The sequence below is a fragment of the Protopterus annectens genome, chromosome 3.part1, assembly GCF_019279795.1.
Source record: "Protopterus annectens isolate FY-2018-M chromosome 3.part1, PAN1.0, whole genome shotgun sequence".
NCBI classification, from domain to species: domain Eukaryota; kingdom Metazoa; phylum Chordata; order Ceratodontiformes; family Protopteridae; genus Protopterus; species Protopterus annectens.
In genome coordinates, this window is record NC_056732.1 from 121,272,787 (window position 1) to 121,290,959 (window position 18,173).

The 18,173-nt window shown below is 40.6% G+C and overlaps 1 protein-coding gene across 1 annotated transcript in view; it reads right to left on the minus strand.

Moving 5' to 3' along the window:
• The window catches only part of CMTM6 (CKLF like MARVEL transmembrane domain containing 6), a 513,325-nt gene that overhangs the window by 449,418 nt on the left and 45,734 nt on the right, over positions 1–18,173 (minus strand). The gene's annotated exons all lie outside the window — the stretch shown is intronic.

Consider the following 18,173-nt stretch of genomic DNA (forward strand, 5'->3'; position numbering starts at 1 on the left):
CACACAATTCAAAGCAGACATATAGACCCATATATGATGAGGTACTTAAATGTAACCTTCCTAAACCCCAAAGGCCTTCTACACAAAGTATATATAACAAATAGCCTCAGAAGCCCCAAATGCACTCTTTCAAAACAACAGCAACATTTCATGGAGCCTCTACTTCTAAGTCCATAAGGCAAGTCACCACACAATCCAAAATTCTGTCATTGGAGACTCCATCGTAAGACACACTGATATCCCCCTCACCAGGCTTAGTAAGGAGAGGGTCATGGTCAGTTGTTTTCAGGGGCTAGGATCCACCACATTACGCACACACTCTGAACCACAAGCACCAGTATGACTCAGTCATAGTCCATGGGGGTGTAAATGACCTGAGATGTACCTCCCTAGACTATATAGAGAGAGACATCATGTAGCGCTCTGATTATGTGTCCCAGGCTGATATAAGCCTAGCACTGAGCAGCATTTTACCTTCTCCAAGGATGATGCCACAATATGAACAAAAGATGACTGTATTTAATAACTGGCTTAGTTTCTGGTGTATTTCTAAGAGGGTGCAATATCTGTCAGCATAGAAAGAGTTGGTCAACAGACCACGCTGCTTTGCCATGGATAGTCTGCACCTCTCCTGTCTAGGCTTTCAAATATTAGCTAAAACACTGTCTTCCTCCACACTGCCTTTTTTAGGCAATGCCAAACTGAAAATACTTCCAACATTGCAAATCAAACCCAAGAAAACTTAAGGTTATTACTGCTCAATGCTAGGAGTCTAAACAAGAGTCTAAACAAAAAACTCCACTCCCTAGAAGCTCTCTTCACCCCAGAGAATGCTGATGTCTGTGCTGTCACTGAAACATGGTTTAAAGCCGTGGAGAGCACAATGACAGTGCAAGGTTATAATGCTTTCCACATACTTAGACCAGCTACTACACAGACAGACTAAAGATGGAGGTGAATCGAATATATCTCAAGGCTGGTCAAACAGGAAAATGCACTTGAGCTGCTCTATGTTCAAATCACCGTTGGCAAAATCCAGTACCACTTCAATGCAAGCTATAGGTCCCCTCTATGACAGACTGTCAATGCACCAACCAGGGGTGCAACCATACTGGATCTGTGCTGCACACCCCCTTAGTGTAATGTCTTCCCTGGTAATATCAGACCATAAAATGGTCTCCTTTGAAGTAAAAATAAACACCTGGACCCCCAACTAACCCTGGAATATTCAGGAACTTCTCTAAGGCTAACTTCCTGCTATTAAGTGATAACATGGCAAAATTTCAAGCCCCCATAAACCCTGAGAACACTGCTGCCTATGCAGAACTGTTCACAAAACCTCATACAAGCATGTTAATAGCTGTACAGAGGCAGCTGTACCCATTAGGAAGTACACAACTAACTTAAAAAACAAGCCACCCTGGTGGTATCACAAAATCAATAAACTGTATAACAGAAGGAAGAAAATCATGGGAAAAATTAGGCAGTGCAGCATCCAGCAGGAAAAAAAAAACACTCTCATCAAACTAAACAAACTCAGAGGATGAATAAAGTCTACCAAAGCTACACTTAAGACAAGTTTAGCCTACATGGCCAAGGACAACCACATGCGATTCTTTAGATATGCCTGCAATCTCAAAGGCAACACACAACTGTGTGCAGAGCACATCGTAAATGGCGCCACCTATACTGAGCCAGAAAATATAGCAAACCTACTGGCTGATAATTGCATCACCAACTTTACCCCTCTCTCCCCCCTCAACCTTCCCTCAGGAAATACCATCAAATATAACTCTCCCTGCTATCACTAGGGAACAGGATCTTAATGCTTTCTCTAAGGCCAAGAACACTGCACCAATTTGCCCAGATAGTATCCCAGGATACCTTCTAAATAGCATGAAACATGACCTATCAGGTCCTCTGGAATTGCTATTTAACTGTAACCCCCAAATAGGCTTCATACCTCATGAATGAAGAAAAGCAACAGTCATCCCTCTGCACAAATGTAGGCCATCTATAGATCCTGGAAACTACAGACCCAGAAGTCTCAGTAGTCTTTTATGCATAGCCATGGAAAGAATTATCATGGAAATGATCAACAATGATATAGTAAACCTTCAGACAATGGACCCAACCCAGTTTGGTTTATTCAAGGGTAGGTCATGCCTACTCAACCCGGTGGACTTCTTTGAGAAGGTCATCAAAGCAATGGATGAGGGCAAAATTGTTGGCAATGCCTACCTTGACCTGGCCAAGGCATATGACACAATATCCCACTCCGGCATCATTGACAAACTCAGGAGGTTAGGTACAAATCCAAATGTCACCCGGTGGATAGCCAAATGGATCACAGACAGGAACCAGAAAGTTAGAATTTGGGGGTCAACCTCTACAAAGAGGCCAGTCACAAGTGGAGTCCCTCAGGGATTGGTTCTTGGACCATTCCTTTTCGACATTTACTTCTCTAAAGTCAAGGCCAATGTCAATGGTCTCTGGCTAAATACATCTGCAGATGATTGCAAATTAAGAGCTGTCATTTAATCCCAAACTGACACAAATGATCGCCAGGAAGGGCTGACACAGACAAATAACTGGTGTTATAGCCAAAGACTAAAACTAAATGCCAAGAAATGCATAAAAGTATCCTTCAGGAAGTCATCCACCCCTGGTAACTACCATACTGACAACAAATCCCTTAGAGATGACTGAGCAGTCAGGGAGTTAGGGACACACACAGACAGTAATCTAGCCTTTGACCATCATGTGTCTACAGTTGTGAGAAAATCATTCTCTGCTGCACAACTTATAAACAAAGGTATGGCATCTAGGTCCAAGGAAGTCATTGTTCCACTGTATTTGGCATTCATCAGACCTATCGCGGAGTACAATGTCCCCTTTGGTATGGACCTAACCAGGCATATCACTGGAACGTCCACAGAGGTTCCTCACTAAAGAATACAGGGCCTAAGTAAAATGTCTTAAGCATACAGCCTCAAGGCTCTATCCCTGTATTCTGTCTCCTACAGGCTGTTGAGGGAAGATCTATCCACAAAACAAACAGCACCAGAATTACTTGTTTTAAAGAAATAAACCTTGCCTGTGAAATAAATAGGACCTGTTGGACAGACAGGTATGTATCACAGAGACTTCCCAGTCCCTGGAACAGGCTCCCCAGCCATGTGAAGCACAGTTCCTCCCTAACCCAAGTGTAACTTGGACAAATGGATGGGGAACAGGAGATTCGGCCCTGCCTTGGCACCTATGTCTCTAATGTACACAGGCAACCTGTAAATGGTTCATCTCCCAGGCCTCTGTTTGTATAGGTTTCATCTCCCAAGCCCCTGCTTAAACTTATCAAGGGAACCAAAACTTGTCAGAAATTTGGGATGCATGGCTAGGCTTAAAAAGGCCCTTGTGGTCGTTAGCCTAGTAAACACCTAGGAACCTATGCATATAAAGCATAAAGGAGGGGGAAAGTACAGTTTTGTACCTACCATAAATGTAGATGTTCGAGTGCTCATACAGCTGCAGTCATTACAGATGGGTTATCCTGCCGTCAGGCGGGTCCTTGGTCGGCCGAATTCCAAAGTCTAGGTCCGGCGTTGGTTGTCGTCACTTCTTCCCTGACATCAGTGCGGCAGGGGTATAAAAGAGGCAGCCAACGCCATTTTCTTCAGTTTTTCTTGCCCCAGATGTCAGGTGCCCCCAGAAGGAAGGCTAAACATAATGTTATGCAAACATGCAATATAGATAAATCAAAAAACAGTAGTTGCAAGCAAATACACCATAAAAGAATACCCCAAATAGGTTGTATGATAGAGGTGTTTGTCATAAGGCCTGTCCTAAGAGGGGACGGAGGGGGGGGTAACCTGGACTGCAGCTGTATGAGCACTCGAACATCTACATTTATGGTAGGTACAAAACTGTACTATGTTCATCGTGCATACAGCTGCAGTCATTATAGATGGGAAGAATCCCAAAGCTAAGTAAGGGTGGTAGGCACTAAGTGGAACTAGGAGGAGCGAGGATGCCCTGCAGGACTGCTGTGGCAAAGCCCACTCTAGATTTTGAGTACAGTGGAAGGTGGTAGTGCTTGGAGAAAGTGTGCACTGAGCTCCAAGTAGCTGCTTCCAAAATGTCCTTGGTAGGGACCCCCCTGAGGAAAGCTGCAGAGGTAGCTGTGGCCTTAGTGGAGTGGGATCTGATGTATGCAGGCACAGATTTTCCATGAAATGAATAACAAAAGTGTATGCAGTGGGCTATGCATTTTGAAATTGTCTGTTTGGAAATAGCCTTTCCTTGAGCACCTGTAGCATAGGACACAAAGAGTTGCTCAGATTTCCTGAATGTCTTTGTTCTGTCCAAGTAATAACGAAGTTCTCTGTGAATGTCCAAGGAATGTAGTAGTCTCTCCCCTTTGTTCTGTGGATTTGGATAAAAGATAGGTAAGTGTATAGTCTGATTCAAAGCTACACTGGATACTACCTTTGGCATGAAGGTAGGGTTGGTTCGTAAGGAAACTCTGTCCTGATGGAAAATGATGAATGGTTGCACAGCCATGAGGGCCTGCAGTTCCGAAACCCTGTGTGCTGAGGTGATAGCCAGAAGGAAGGCTGTTTTCCATGACAAGTATTGTAGCTCTGCTGAAGAAGCTGGCTCAAAGGGAGGCAGGGTCAGCTTTTCCGATACAAAGTTAAGGTCCCAAGCTGGAACTGGTGGTTTCCGTGGGGGTTTTATATTTTTTGCCCCTCTGAGGAACTGCCTTAATAGAGGATGTGAGAATAAAGGAGGGTCTGTGTTGTATTGTGCAGAAATGGCTGAAGTGTGGATCTTGATGGAGGAGAAGGAAAGGCCACTGTTTAACATCTCAGCTAGGTACTGTAAAATATGAGGTATATTTATTACCCAAGGATTCTGGCCTTTTCCTTGATTCCAGGAACAAAATCGTTTCCATTTGGCGGAGTAGGCTTTTCTAGTAGAAGGTCTTCTGGCCTCCAAGATGACATCCTGCACATCCTTAGAGAGGAGAGTCTGTTGGGAAATTAAGGTATTCTCCATGCAGCTAGATTTAGGGTTTTGAGCTGGCTGTGAAGGGTTTTGTAGTTGTGCTGGGACAACAGAAGAGGTACTAGAGGTAGGATCCATGGTGGGGAGTGTGTCGGGCTCTTTAGGAGCGGATACCAGTGTTGTCATAGCCAGTCTGGAGCAATGAGAATCATTTGTGGCCTCTCTGCTCTGGCTTTTAATAGAACTTTGGTCAGTAGAGGAAGAGGCGGGAAGGCATAGACTGTCAATGTTGTCCAATTGAAAGAGAGTGCATCCACTTTCCAGGCCCGTGGATGATAGGTCCTTGAACAAAATTTTTTCAACTGGTAATTTCTGTGGGTAGCAAATAGATCTATGTCTGGCTGTCCCCATGCCTGAGTTATCTTTGAGAAATCTTGAGGATGCAACTTCCATTCATGTGGATCTGTCATATTTCTGCTTAGGTTGTCTGCCAGTGTGTTTACCTTTCCTGGCAGGAATTGTGCCTGTAGTTGAATTTGCAATTCCAGTGCTGTGTTCCATAGGGTCATGGCTTGCTTGCACAGGGGGTATGAATGAGTTCCCCCTTCTTTGTTTATGTACCACATGACTGTGGTGTTGTCCGTCCTTATCAACAGCTGGCCTGGATGCAGTAGGTCTTCGAAGGTCATAAGAGCATTTTGCACAGCTAGCATCTCCTTTTGGTTGATGTATAGGTGCTTCTCTTGAATGCACTGATCTGCCATGTGTGCTCCCCAGGCGTAGTCTGAGGCGTCCGTTGTGATGATTTGAGTTGCTTGAGGTACACAGAAAGGGACACCTGTGTTTCTTTGGCATGCTTGAGCCCACCACAAAAATTCCTTTTGAAGGCATGGAATGAGTGGTATAATTGTTTCCAAGCTGTGGCTGTGTTGAGACCATAAGTTTTTTAGGTACCATTGTAGTTTCCTCATATGCAGCTTTGCACATGGGATTAGTAGGACGCAAGATGCCATGAATCCCAGAGCCTGCAGGACTTTCCTTGCAGTTAGTCTGGTGAAAGTTGCCATTTTGCTGAAGTATTGAGACAGTTGCCCTTGTTTGTCTGGCGTGAGGTAGGCCATCTGGGTGGTTGTATTTAAGCTGGCACCCAGGAAAATTATCTGTTGAGAAGGTATTAGTTTTGATTTCTTTTTGTTCACTGTGTATCCCAGGAAGTTTAACAGTTTTAATACATACGCCAGATGCTGCAATAGAATGTCCTTGCTGTCCGCTTGGATCAGGCAGTCGTCCAGATATGGGTAGATTTGTATTCCTTGTAGTCTGCAGAAGGCAATTACTGATGCCAGGCATTTCGTAAACACTCTGGGTGCATTAGATAAGCCAAAGGGCAATGCAGAGAATTGGTAATGGGTTGAACCTGCAAGAAATCTGAGGTATCTTCTGCAATCTTGTCTGATAGGGACATGCAGGTATGCCTCCTTGAGGTCCAATGTTACCAGCCAAGACTCCTTGCCCAGCATGGGAAGAAGCTGCTGTAATGTGAGCATCTTGAATTTTGGCACCAGTAGATATGTGTTTAGGATGGACAGGTCTAAGATAGGTCTCCAATCTTTGTCTTTCCTTGGTACCAGGAATAGTCTGGAATAAAAACCTTGACCTTGTTCTTTTGCAGGTACCTCTTGAATCGCTTTCATATCCATGAGAGCAGAAATTTGTCTTTGTGCCTCTGCCCTTTGATTTTGTGGCAGGTTTGGCATGCTTCTCATTTTTGGAAGGGTGTGAAACTGGAACCTGTAGCCTCGGTCTATAATATCCAGAATCCATTTGTCTTTTGTAACAATATGCCAGCTTTTTGAAAATAATGCCAGTTTTCCACCCAAAGGTGCTGCCATTAAAGCTTTGCTTGGCAGGCATAGGGGGAAGTCATTGTGTCTGTTTTCTAAATGACTGTGATCCATCTTCTCCACCTCTTGGGGTTGGTGCTTGCCACTGTCTTGCTCTGTAAGATCCTTGAGGTTGTCCTCTACACCTTGGGCATCTGTATCTGCCCCTTTGAGGTCTGTCTGTGGCTGGAAAGGACCAATTTTTTGAAGGCCAGTTTCTGCTGAAGCGTGGAGGTTGTCCCTGCAGGAAATCTTTCACTGTTTGCATAGATTTCACTTTTTCCTCCATTTTCTTTAGTACCTCCTCAGCTTTAACACCAAACAATACATCTTTTTGAAGTGGTGCATCTAATAACTTTGCTTTGACATGATCTGGTAAGGTTTGCTCTTTGAGCCAAGCATGTCTACGTATAACAGACCCCGTGACAGCAGTTCTACATGAGGCCTCTAAAGCATCAAAACCACATTGCAAGGTATGTTTACCCACTTGCTCTGCACCATGCAACAAATCCTGCAACTCTTTCAAATCTGGTTGTTCTGTTTGTGTCATTTTGCTTTTCAACTGAGGTAACAAAAACCGTTGGTACTTTAACATATGGAATTGACAGTTTAATGCCCTCATGGTTAAAGTGGCAGATGTATACCCCTTTTTCCCACACCTTTCTAATGCTCTGGAATCTCTCTCTGAAGGTAAAGGGTATTTAGCGGTAGAGGCCTTTATTCCCTTGGGACCCTGTGAAATAGTTTCTGGGTCAGCAGTATGGCTTTTATAAAGGAACTGGTGAGAATCAGGGACCCGGTAATACCTGTCTGGTTTAACAGGGGCTGGAGGTAAAGAATCTGGATTAAGGCTGGCTTCTGTGTACACATCATCCAAAATATCTAAAACAGGAGGGATAGCCAGGGGCCTATGCTGGGGGAGCAGTAGAAATTCCCTGAGCCTTTTCTTGGAATCTGAGTAATCTTGGCCTTCCCAGTGAAAGTGTTCCCTCAATGTATGCAGGGTTTCCCCAAAAGAGTAGTCCTCAGGGGGGGAGACCGAGGGAATAGACTCCTCAGCATCAGAGTCTTCGAAAGGGGAATAGGCACAATCCTGGTCCTCAGAATGTGAGGTAATAGAAGCCTGGTCTGAGGAAGGGTAGTCTTCCTCCAATCTGGTCTTTTGTCAGAGGGGGGTTGAGAACCCCTGATGAGAGTTATCAAATCCTCAGCTATTTTTAGCATCTGCTTTTTAGGCATGGGGCCTTGAGAGGAGGTCTGAGGACCCTGTTTTTTAGTTTTCATGGCTGCTTTAGATTTAGTGAAGGATTTAATAGAGAAGGTGGAAGGCTGAAGACGCCTTCAGAAATGGTAGGCCTGACTAAATTCTGAGTTTCCCCGCCAAGAGTGGCGTCGGTATCTGCAGTAGGAATGGAGACCGAGGAGCCTGCGACCTCGGGTACTGAAGTCACCGGTAAAATAGTTTCATCGGTATTCAGGGGCTGCGTAGGCGCCTCACTGAGAACCGGAGAACCGGTAGTCAGCCTAAGCGTGGTCTCAGTACTCGGTGCGGACCTCGGATGATGGTCCTTATCTTTGCGTCTTTTGCTTAAAACTGGTGTCGGTGTATCCTACGACATGATATAATTAAATTTTTTGCCAAAATAATGAAGGGCGAACTCCGCTCAGCGCTTAATAGTGCGCTTGTTGAACCTAGCACAAAAACGGCAGGCCGAGACGTCGTGGTCTGGGCCTAAGCAAGGTATACAGAAAGAGTGGAAATCCTTATGCGGTATTTGCTTCCCACAAGAAATGCAATTATTAACTTTGTCTGACATCGGTCTGAGGCAAGAAAAGTTTCCCCAACGGGGTAATTAGCTTTAAAGAAGACTTCGGCTGAAATGCTTTCGTAAATCTCAGGAGCTGGCCGACCGGCACTTGCGAACTGCTTCTGCTTCAGGCACCGCGCGGCAAGAAAGACTGAAGAAAATGGCGTCGGCTGTCTCTTTTATACCCCTGCCGCACTGACGTCAGGGAAGAAGCGACAACAACCGACGCCGGACCTAGACTTTGGAATTCGGCCGACCGAGGACCCGCCTGACGGCAGGATAACCCATCTGTAATGACTGCAGCTGTATGCACGATGAACATCAACAGTGGCCCAGAAGATAAACATGGGGAAAGGAATGGGAAGTGTATATAAATGATATTAAACATGTCAAAAAACAACAACATGGCTCCAAGAAATTCCAGACTAATTTTAAATCTCATACCTCAGGATAAACGTAAATGAGGAACTTTAAATTTGTAAATATGTCAGCAAAATCTAACTGCTTCCTTTCTGGGGCACATTTTTCTAACAGCATGCCAAAAGCATCTTACTAGAAGATTGTTCCACTAAAACATGTATAAATATGTTACAAAATTACAATTTTTTCTTTGAAAACAAACAGTCATACACGAGTCATATAAATACTACAAAAAACTGCCATGCTGCAGTTTTAGAAGGCTAGCATACAGATAGGACTACAAAATACATTCCCATAGCTTCAAGGAAGACAAGGGATATCCTACTCATCCACAAAGCAAGCCTTTTATTTTTCAAACAAATGTAGTCACTGTATATGTATGTTACCAAATGCCTTACCCTCCAGAAAATTACACACCATTCCCAAATGGCTTCCTCCTACTCCAATTTCTTAAAATTTCAAACTGAAATAATAAAATCCTTGAGTTTCATACCCCTTCCCTGTTACTATCAGACACATTTTCAAGAAATAATGTTAGACTCTGCATACAGCTAGTGACAGAATGCAGACTTTATAATGCAAACATACTTGTACTCACTGTTTAAAAGTTAAAGTCTAAGCATGCATACTGAAGTGGCATGCCATTCAATAAAATAAAGCAAGATTTTCTTTGTCAACTATTTTTCCCTAATCACGAAGGGAAAGTAATTCTTAATCCCGTTACATGTCCATTTTGGTTACTGAATAACCTCTTTGCTTATAAACATTAGAGCAGTGGTGCACAACTTTTTTGCGGGGAGGGCCACTGCACAAATTCTTAATGCATCTGTGGGCCACCTCAAAACATAGTATGTCGTTACGAGTTAGCAATAGGTACAGGTGGACTGACATTTTTACTTAAGACAGCAGTCATGAAACTGCCTGTTTTCTACATCAACTTTGCATTTAACTTTATTCTGGCTTCAAGCCAGGATTTATTACAAACTCTTGCAGAAAGTTACTACTCTTTACAGACTACAAGTTATAAACAACAAAGAATAGTTACTTCCGCAGCTAAAAATAGAGGTGTGCACAACTGCAGTCAATTAGGTAAGTAAGCATGTGGTGGAAAGTTTACGTGACTGAAGTAAGGCATAGTATTTTTTCACTTTTTAAAAAAATTACTCTTTGGGGGCCAGACAGTGTTGCGTCAAGGGCTGGATTTGGCCCAGGGGCAGGACGTTGTGCAACACTGCATTAAAGTATAAGTCTAGGCTTTCCTTTTCGGCCATATGCATTTCTTGGAACCTCAGGTATCCTTTTTCTTAATAAATTGCTGTCAGCACCTTTTGAAATTAAACAAGGAACAAGACAGGAGTGCCCTCTGCCTCCACTGCTATTTGCAAATACTTGGAGCCACTAGCACAGGCTGTGACAGTCCTGTATAAGAGGTGTCAAATTTAATAGCACAGAGCATAAATTAGCCTTATTTGCAGATGATCTACTACTGTATTTGACTGATTCTGATAATCAGACATAAGAAATATGTAAAACCCACAGAAGTTAGCCACGGCACCAAAGTCCAAAAAACATAACACAGTCAATGTGGAGCAAGTAAATCCAAAATCAGACAATATTGTTGTAAAAGATCACTGACGCGGACTTCAGCAAACAATCCAAATTTATTAGAAGTTAGCGCTTTCACCTCACAGGCTTCATCAGACATTAAAAGACAGTTCTAACTATTCAATTTAAATAGTGTGCAGACCTAATCTATAGGTTGATACAATAGTGACATCACAAGATACAATCAGCGGCAGGTCCGCAATTACTAAAATGAATAAAACTCTCTAATATATATAAAAAATCATCATAAAAGAAATATATTTATACTATAAAAAACATTCATAAAAATAAAACATATTCAAAATAACAAAGAGCCTAACGATGTTCATGGTGCATAACATCAGTACCTCTCCTGTTAACAGATAATTTCCTACCCTTAAGAACAGGCTTAAGTGGAACCTTATCATTAAGCCCAGGGGAGACATCTGCCCTGAGCCTAATGATCCACCTTAATTCACATTCTTCAATGTAGTTACCAATATCGCCTCCACGTGGATTAGACCTAATGTATTGCAAGACAAGAAAAACAAAGGAATGCGTAGAACCATTCAAGTAACAATGTTTAGCTATGGCATTGGCTTCAGATCCAATACGTATTTGATATACATGCTCTCTTATGCGTTCACGCAGTTTCCTGTTGGTCTTGCCAACATAAAACGCCTCACATAATACACACCTAGCTAAATAAACTAAATTCTCACTCTGACAATTAGTATTCGTATAAAGTGTATATACCATCTCTGTAACAGGGTGTGTAAAAACACAACTAGTGTCAATAAAAACACACTGTCTACATTGGTGTAAGGGTTCTGTGTTAACTCGAACATCCATCCGGTCCACATTAATTCTATCTAGTGGAAGATGACACAGGAGCCATTTTAAATTCTTCTTATTCTTAAAAGAATAACTAGGTTTAGGACCTACTATTTCTGCTATCCGTTCATCTAAAAGTAGAGTATTCCAATGCTTCTCTACAATATGTCTGATCTCAGCTGCATCCGATGTAAAGAATATAGACATTCTCACAAACTGATTCTGCTGACTCAATGGCAGCAAATCAGTAGTTAAATCTCTATCAGAAAAACATGGACTCGCTCTCGACTCTCTCAATGAATCAACCTCAACCATAGCTTTATCAATTTCCCTCTGACTATACTGGCGATGCATAAGCATGTTCCTAAGACTACCTATTTCCTGTTGGTAACCTTCATCACTCAGATTTAACCTCGAGGCTCTCATACACTGGCCCTTAACAACATTATCAAAAACAAAACGGGGGTGCATACTCTTACGATGCAATAAAGTGTTTCTATAGCAGGTTTTTCTATGTACAGCAATATTAAGTAGCACACTACCAAGTCTTTCAATCTGTACATCAAGGAAAGAAATACTAAACCTGGAAAAATTGACGGTAAACTCCAGAAAAGTAGTTAGCATATTAATAGATGATACAAATTCTAACAAACTGGACTCATCATCCCTTCAAATCAGGAAGATGTTGTCTACAAAACATCTGTAGAAACCAACAGACCATGTAAATGAATCCACAGTATACAACATCTCCTCCTCCCAACTAGCCATCACTATGTTGGCGTAGCAATTGGCACATGAGGTGCCCATAGCTACGCCATCATTCTGTATATATGTCACCCCATTGAACATAAAAACATTATTGCAGAGAACAACCTCGAAAAACAAAGCTAACAAATCTATCCGTTTACTCTCCATGTCCGAGTGTCCAGACAGATAAGAATGGGTCATCATCACTCCTACATCATTCTGTATAACAGTAAACAGGCTCTTGACGTCTGAAATTTGGGATACATGGCTAGGCTTAAAAAGGCCCTTGTGGTCGTTAGCCTAGTAAACACCTAGGAACCTATGCATATAAAGCATAAAGGAGGGGGAACAACAGTGGCCCAGAAGATAAACATTGGGGAAAGGAATGGGAAGTGTATACAAATGATATTAAAAATGTCAAAAAACAACAACATGGCTCCAAGAAATTCCAGACTAATTTTAAATCTCATACCTCAGGATAAACGTAAATGAGGAACTTCAAATTGGTAAATATGTCAGCAAAATCTAACTGCTTCCCTTCTGGGGCACATTTTTCTAACATCATGCCAAAAGCATCTTACTAGAAGATTGTTCCACTAAAACATGTATAAATATGTTACAAAATTACAATTTTTTCTTTGAAAACAAACAGGCGTACATGAGTCATATAAATACTACAAAAAACTGCCATGCTGCAGTTTTAGAAGGCTAGCATACAGATAGGACTACAAAATACATTCCCACAGCTTCAAGGAAGACAAGGGATATCCTACTCATCCACAAAGCAAGCCTTTTATTTTTCAAACAAATGTAGTCACTGTATATGTATGTTACCAAATGCCTTACCCTCCAGAAAAGTACACACCATTCCCAAATGGCTTCCTCCTACTCCAATTTCTTAAAATTTCAAACTGAAATAATAAAATCCATGAGTTTCATACCCCATTCCCTGTTAGTATCAGACACATTATCAAGAAATATGTTAGACTCTGCATACAGCTAGTGACAGAATGCAGACTTTATAATGCAAACATACTTGTAATCACTGTTTAAAAGTTAAAGTCTAAGCATGCATACTGAAGTGGCATGCCATTCAATAAAATAAAGCAAGGTTTTCTTTGTCAACTATTTTTCCCTAATCACGAAGGGAAAGTAATTCTTAATCCGGTTACATGTCCATTTTGGTTACTGAATGACCTCTTTGCTTATAAACATTAGAGCAGTGGTGCACAACCTTTTTGCGGGGAGGGCCACTGCACAAATTCTTAATGCATCTGTGGGCCACCTCAAAACATAGTATGTCATTACGAGTTAACAATAGGTACAGGTGGACTGACATTTTTACTTAAGACAGCAGTCATGAAACTGCCTGTTTTCTACATCAACTTTGCATTTAACTTTATTCTGGCTTGCAGCCATGATTTATTACAAACTCTTGCAGAAAGTTACTACTCTTTACAGACTACAAGTTATAAACAACAAAGAATAGTTACTTCCGCAGCTAAAATTAGAGGTGTGCACAACTGCAGTCAATTAGGTAAGTAAGCATGTGGTGGAAAGTTTACGTGACTGAAGTAAGGCATAGTATTTTTTCACTTTAAAAAAAATTTTGGTTACTCTTTGGGGGCCAGACAGTGTTACGTCAAGGGCTGGATTTGGCCTAGGGGCAGGACGTTGTGCAACACTGCATTAAAGTATAAGTCTAGGCTTTCCTTTTCGGCCATATGCATTTCTTGGAACCTCAGGTATCCTTTTTCTTAATAAATTGCTGTCAGCACCTTTTGAAATTAAACAAGGAACAAGACAGGAGTGCCCTCTGCCTCCACTGCTATTTGCAAATATTTGGAGGCACTAGTACAGGTTGTGACAGTCCTGTATAAGATGTGTCAAATTTAATGGCACAGAGCATAAATTAGCCTTATTTGCAGATGACCTACTACTGTATTTGACTGATTCTGATAATCAGTTTGAGTTACTGATTCAGGAGCTGAAGTACTCTGGGTTGGTCTCAGTGTATAAAATTAATACTGACAAAACAAAATATAATAAAAATTCACTATTCCCCATCAACAGAACCAGCCAAATATTTGCCCTGTCTTGCTAAACAAGGAACAGTGGATTACTTGGGGGTTCAATTGGGGGCCACAACACAAGAGTATGTGACATCCACATATAATAATGCATACGACAAAATTTTAAAAATATGCCACTACTACTCGGACGCACCTCTGTACTGATGTGTAGCAGATTATTATGGCCATAATGCTGTGTTTTTTGTCACAGATTCTACATGTATCTCAATCCATCCCAGTTTACCCACTACAGACCTACTGAAAATCCCTTAAGGAGTTGTTGTCCAACTTTGGGCAGGTGAGTTACCAAGGATAATTTGGGATCATCTTACTATCCCATCAGGATGGAGGGGGGGACTGGGCTTACCTGACTTAAAAGACATATGCACATGTAGCATGAATAAAAATATTTGGAGAACTGATGATTCTGCAGAAGCAGGCACAATGGCGAGATATAACATACTCCCACTTACTTCATTAGCTGTATATGATAAACTTGTATTAAAGGTGGGAACCCATGAACGAAACTGACCCCAAATGTTTAACTGTCTGACTAAAGATGTCAGGGAAGGCTGTAAGAAAACTAAAATGGTAAACTGAATGAAGGAAATTCTCATTAAAGACAGCTGAAATTGGGGTCCCTGGACAGCATTGCTCTCCAGTTTCCTAGGGAAATGGAATAATCTGCAACACTGGGAACAGCTGATTGAGAACAGGGAAATAACACATGAAAGCTTGTAAAAGTGTTCTCACCTCTACAAGGCAGTACAATTTGGTATTAAAGGCTAGTTGCTGTAATGCGTCAAATCAAGACAGCAAAGGTTTCCACCCTGGACAGACCAAAGTAAGCAGAATGGTTATTATCAGAAAGACAGGGCAGAGAGTCATCCAAAGGTAGAATAGGAACATTTTACAGTATTTTGATAATGCTGAGATTAGGATTGTAAATAGGTCCAGACTTCAGTGGAAGGCAGTATGCAAACTGATCCCTGAAAATGATGCTGATACCCAGACACCCTTCTAGGTCTAGAAGGTATGTATGTTTTGGCTGGAAGTGTCAATTCAAATACTTTTATACCCCCAGTAGACTAAGTATGACATTGCCAAATGTCTCACAATACTGCTAGAGATGTGACCTAAAGAGTCTAGGAGACTGGGTGCTTATTTTCTGGGAATGCTCTCAATTAACTAATGAACTTTGGCAATTTCATAAAAAGTTAGTGAAAAGTTTGTATTTCATGGGAGATACTGACATCTTCAAATTTGGCTCCTCTATTGTTAAACTTAATGGTGATAGTGGCTAAAAAATGTATTATTAATAAGTGGAATGTATTATTAAAAAGTGGAAGACTAGGTACTTACCATGCAAACATAACTTTGTTAAAGAAATGCCCAAGTTAGCAAATCTGGACCTCTAAACAAAGGATAAACATTTGTTGGAGAACGCTAAGGCAAAATGGTCAGTCTGACTTGCCAAATATAAATGAGTTAGTTCAGTATTATAAATTGTGTGTATTTTACTATGAATATTGTTTGAGAATGTAAAGTTGTGCTTCTTTCTCAACCCCTCTGTTCACTGTAACTGTGTTGTGCTATAACAAAGGTATATTCAAAAAAATTTTAATTGAAAGGGCACATTTTGTGCAAGCTCCAAGTCTAGCCAAGAGAAAGCAGCCAATATCTATTTTAATAAAGATGTAATAATGCCAAGAGAAAAAAAATGCTCCTGACAAAATTGTGACAGAAGGGAAAGTATTAAAAATTGAGGATGCAACAGAGTGCTTGAGGAAAATAATTATTAACTGTACATCAAGCATAAGAGAAGCAAGTTTATCACAGCAATCTCGGAATGTCAACAGGCAGGTGCAATATTCAAGCTGCTATACCCCATTTTCTTCAAAATATTTTTTATTACTGGATCAAATAAATATATTTTGGATGCAACAGACTAAGGAGGAAATAAACTTCAGCCGACAAAAGGTTTGCCAGCAGAAAGGAGGAGACTCTGCTTCTCATTCTTCTGACATTAACAAAGCCCATGCAGATTTTTCCAGAGAATCCTTTTCAATTGTTCCAAAGGCAAATATTCGAGAAACAGAAAAAAGCACAGAGATTGGATAGAAAAATGGGAGTAACTTGGACATGAACTAGATACTGGTGCTGGGAAGATGGACAAAATCAGGAAGAAGATCAGCAACATTGCAAAATTAGTAAATTAATGGCAGGTTATAAAGTATCAGTCCCATTAAATATAATGATAGACATGGGATATGTGGCTTTGCAAGAAAATGTGGTTGATAAAGACCGGAATTTTACTGACCATCTTAAACTGGTGGATGAACTAGAAAGTATATACCTCACTTTGTGTCATTAATGTACAAAAGGTCACTGAAGGGACTAAAGAAGAAGAATCTAAGTAAAAAGGGTTTATTTTTATTAATATTTTACATAATTCCATGTTGTAAACTGCATGTTATATTGTAAAACAGTGTTGTACAGTGTGCTGTCAGGTGTACTAAAATGTGAGGTGTGGTAGTCTTTCCTGTGACTGCTGAATATAGATTATAAATATTAAAACAAGACGGTGTTTTTTTCTTAGTTGTAAGGTATCCAAGATTTGCACTGTAACAATGCAAAAATATACTTGGATGGGGCACGTTAACATACATACAATGTTGTGATCTTGGGTTGCTGGGGTAGGGGATATAAAAAAGTGACTGATTATGTTATATGTAAACTTTAAGTATTAACTTCCCCTGTTTTTATAGAAGTAGATATATAAAGTTATGTCCTTGGTTTGAATTACAGACTATTTTGAAGCAAACGGCTGAAAAAATAAGGCAAAGTGATAAAAGCATGCCAAATTGTAATTCTTTGTATTTGCAAAGTAATTTGCTATTTTTCTATTAGCAAAGGCTTTCACTGGAGAAAGAAGTCTACAGGTGTAAGCAATTAATCATGAGAAGCTGAACAGTGTGTTCTGAGATTCTTTCATGCATCTGCAAAATCAATAGTATTTTTTCATTACCAACTCTGACATGAGAAGTCTGCAGGTTGAAGCAATTAACCAGGAGATATCTTAACACTGCTGGCTGAATGATTAGTGCAAAGCACATTGTAATAAAAATTTACAGGAACATTGGCAAGCAGTTAGGTTAAAAATAAATAAAGTTTAAACTTTGGGAGGTGAATAAATCACACAAGTAATTATTTCCCAGTAGCCATCGTACTTTGATGCTTTTAATATAACAGTGCAAAATGTGGTTTACTTAAAGGTAGCCAGGGCATTTTTTGTAGGGCTAAAATTTGATGTGTATTGAAGGCATGCAAGATACTTTTCACAAGGAATACAGATAAGAAAAGATCAGAAAACAATTAAGAGTAAGTTAGAACACAAGCTGCAGTATTGACTTTAGCATGGGTTACTTTAATTTTAAATGAGGTAATGCCTGTGGGTGCAGCTACTGATTTGGGACAACTGCTGGATGTGAACATTTGTTGAAAATGTACATAATTTTATCTATTTACTTATTTTTAGTTAAAAGGGGACGAGGGTTCTGAGAAATGTTTTTTTTTTTCATTTTAAACAAAAAACAAACAGTCTTGAACAACATGACACAGCTTCAAACAGAGATGCAAAACAACTACATAAGAGTTCAGCTTGACAAACATTAATGTGCACATTTAAGCTAAAAATTGGAATATACATTCAGAGATGTCATATGTAATAGGTGGGGGCAAAACCTTTCATAATGCCCATATTATCATGGAATGTAAATTACCTTATAGGTATTGTCATACAGCAAAGAGTTTTAAGA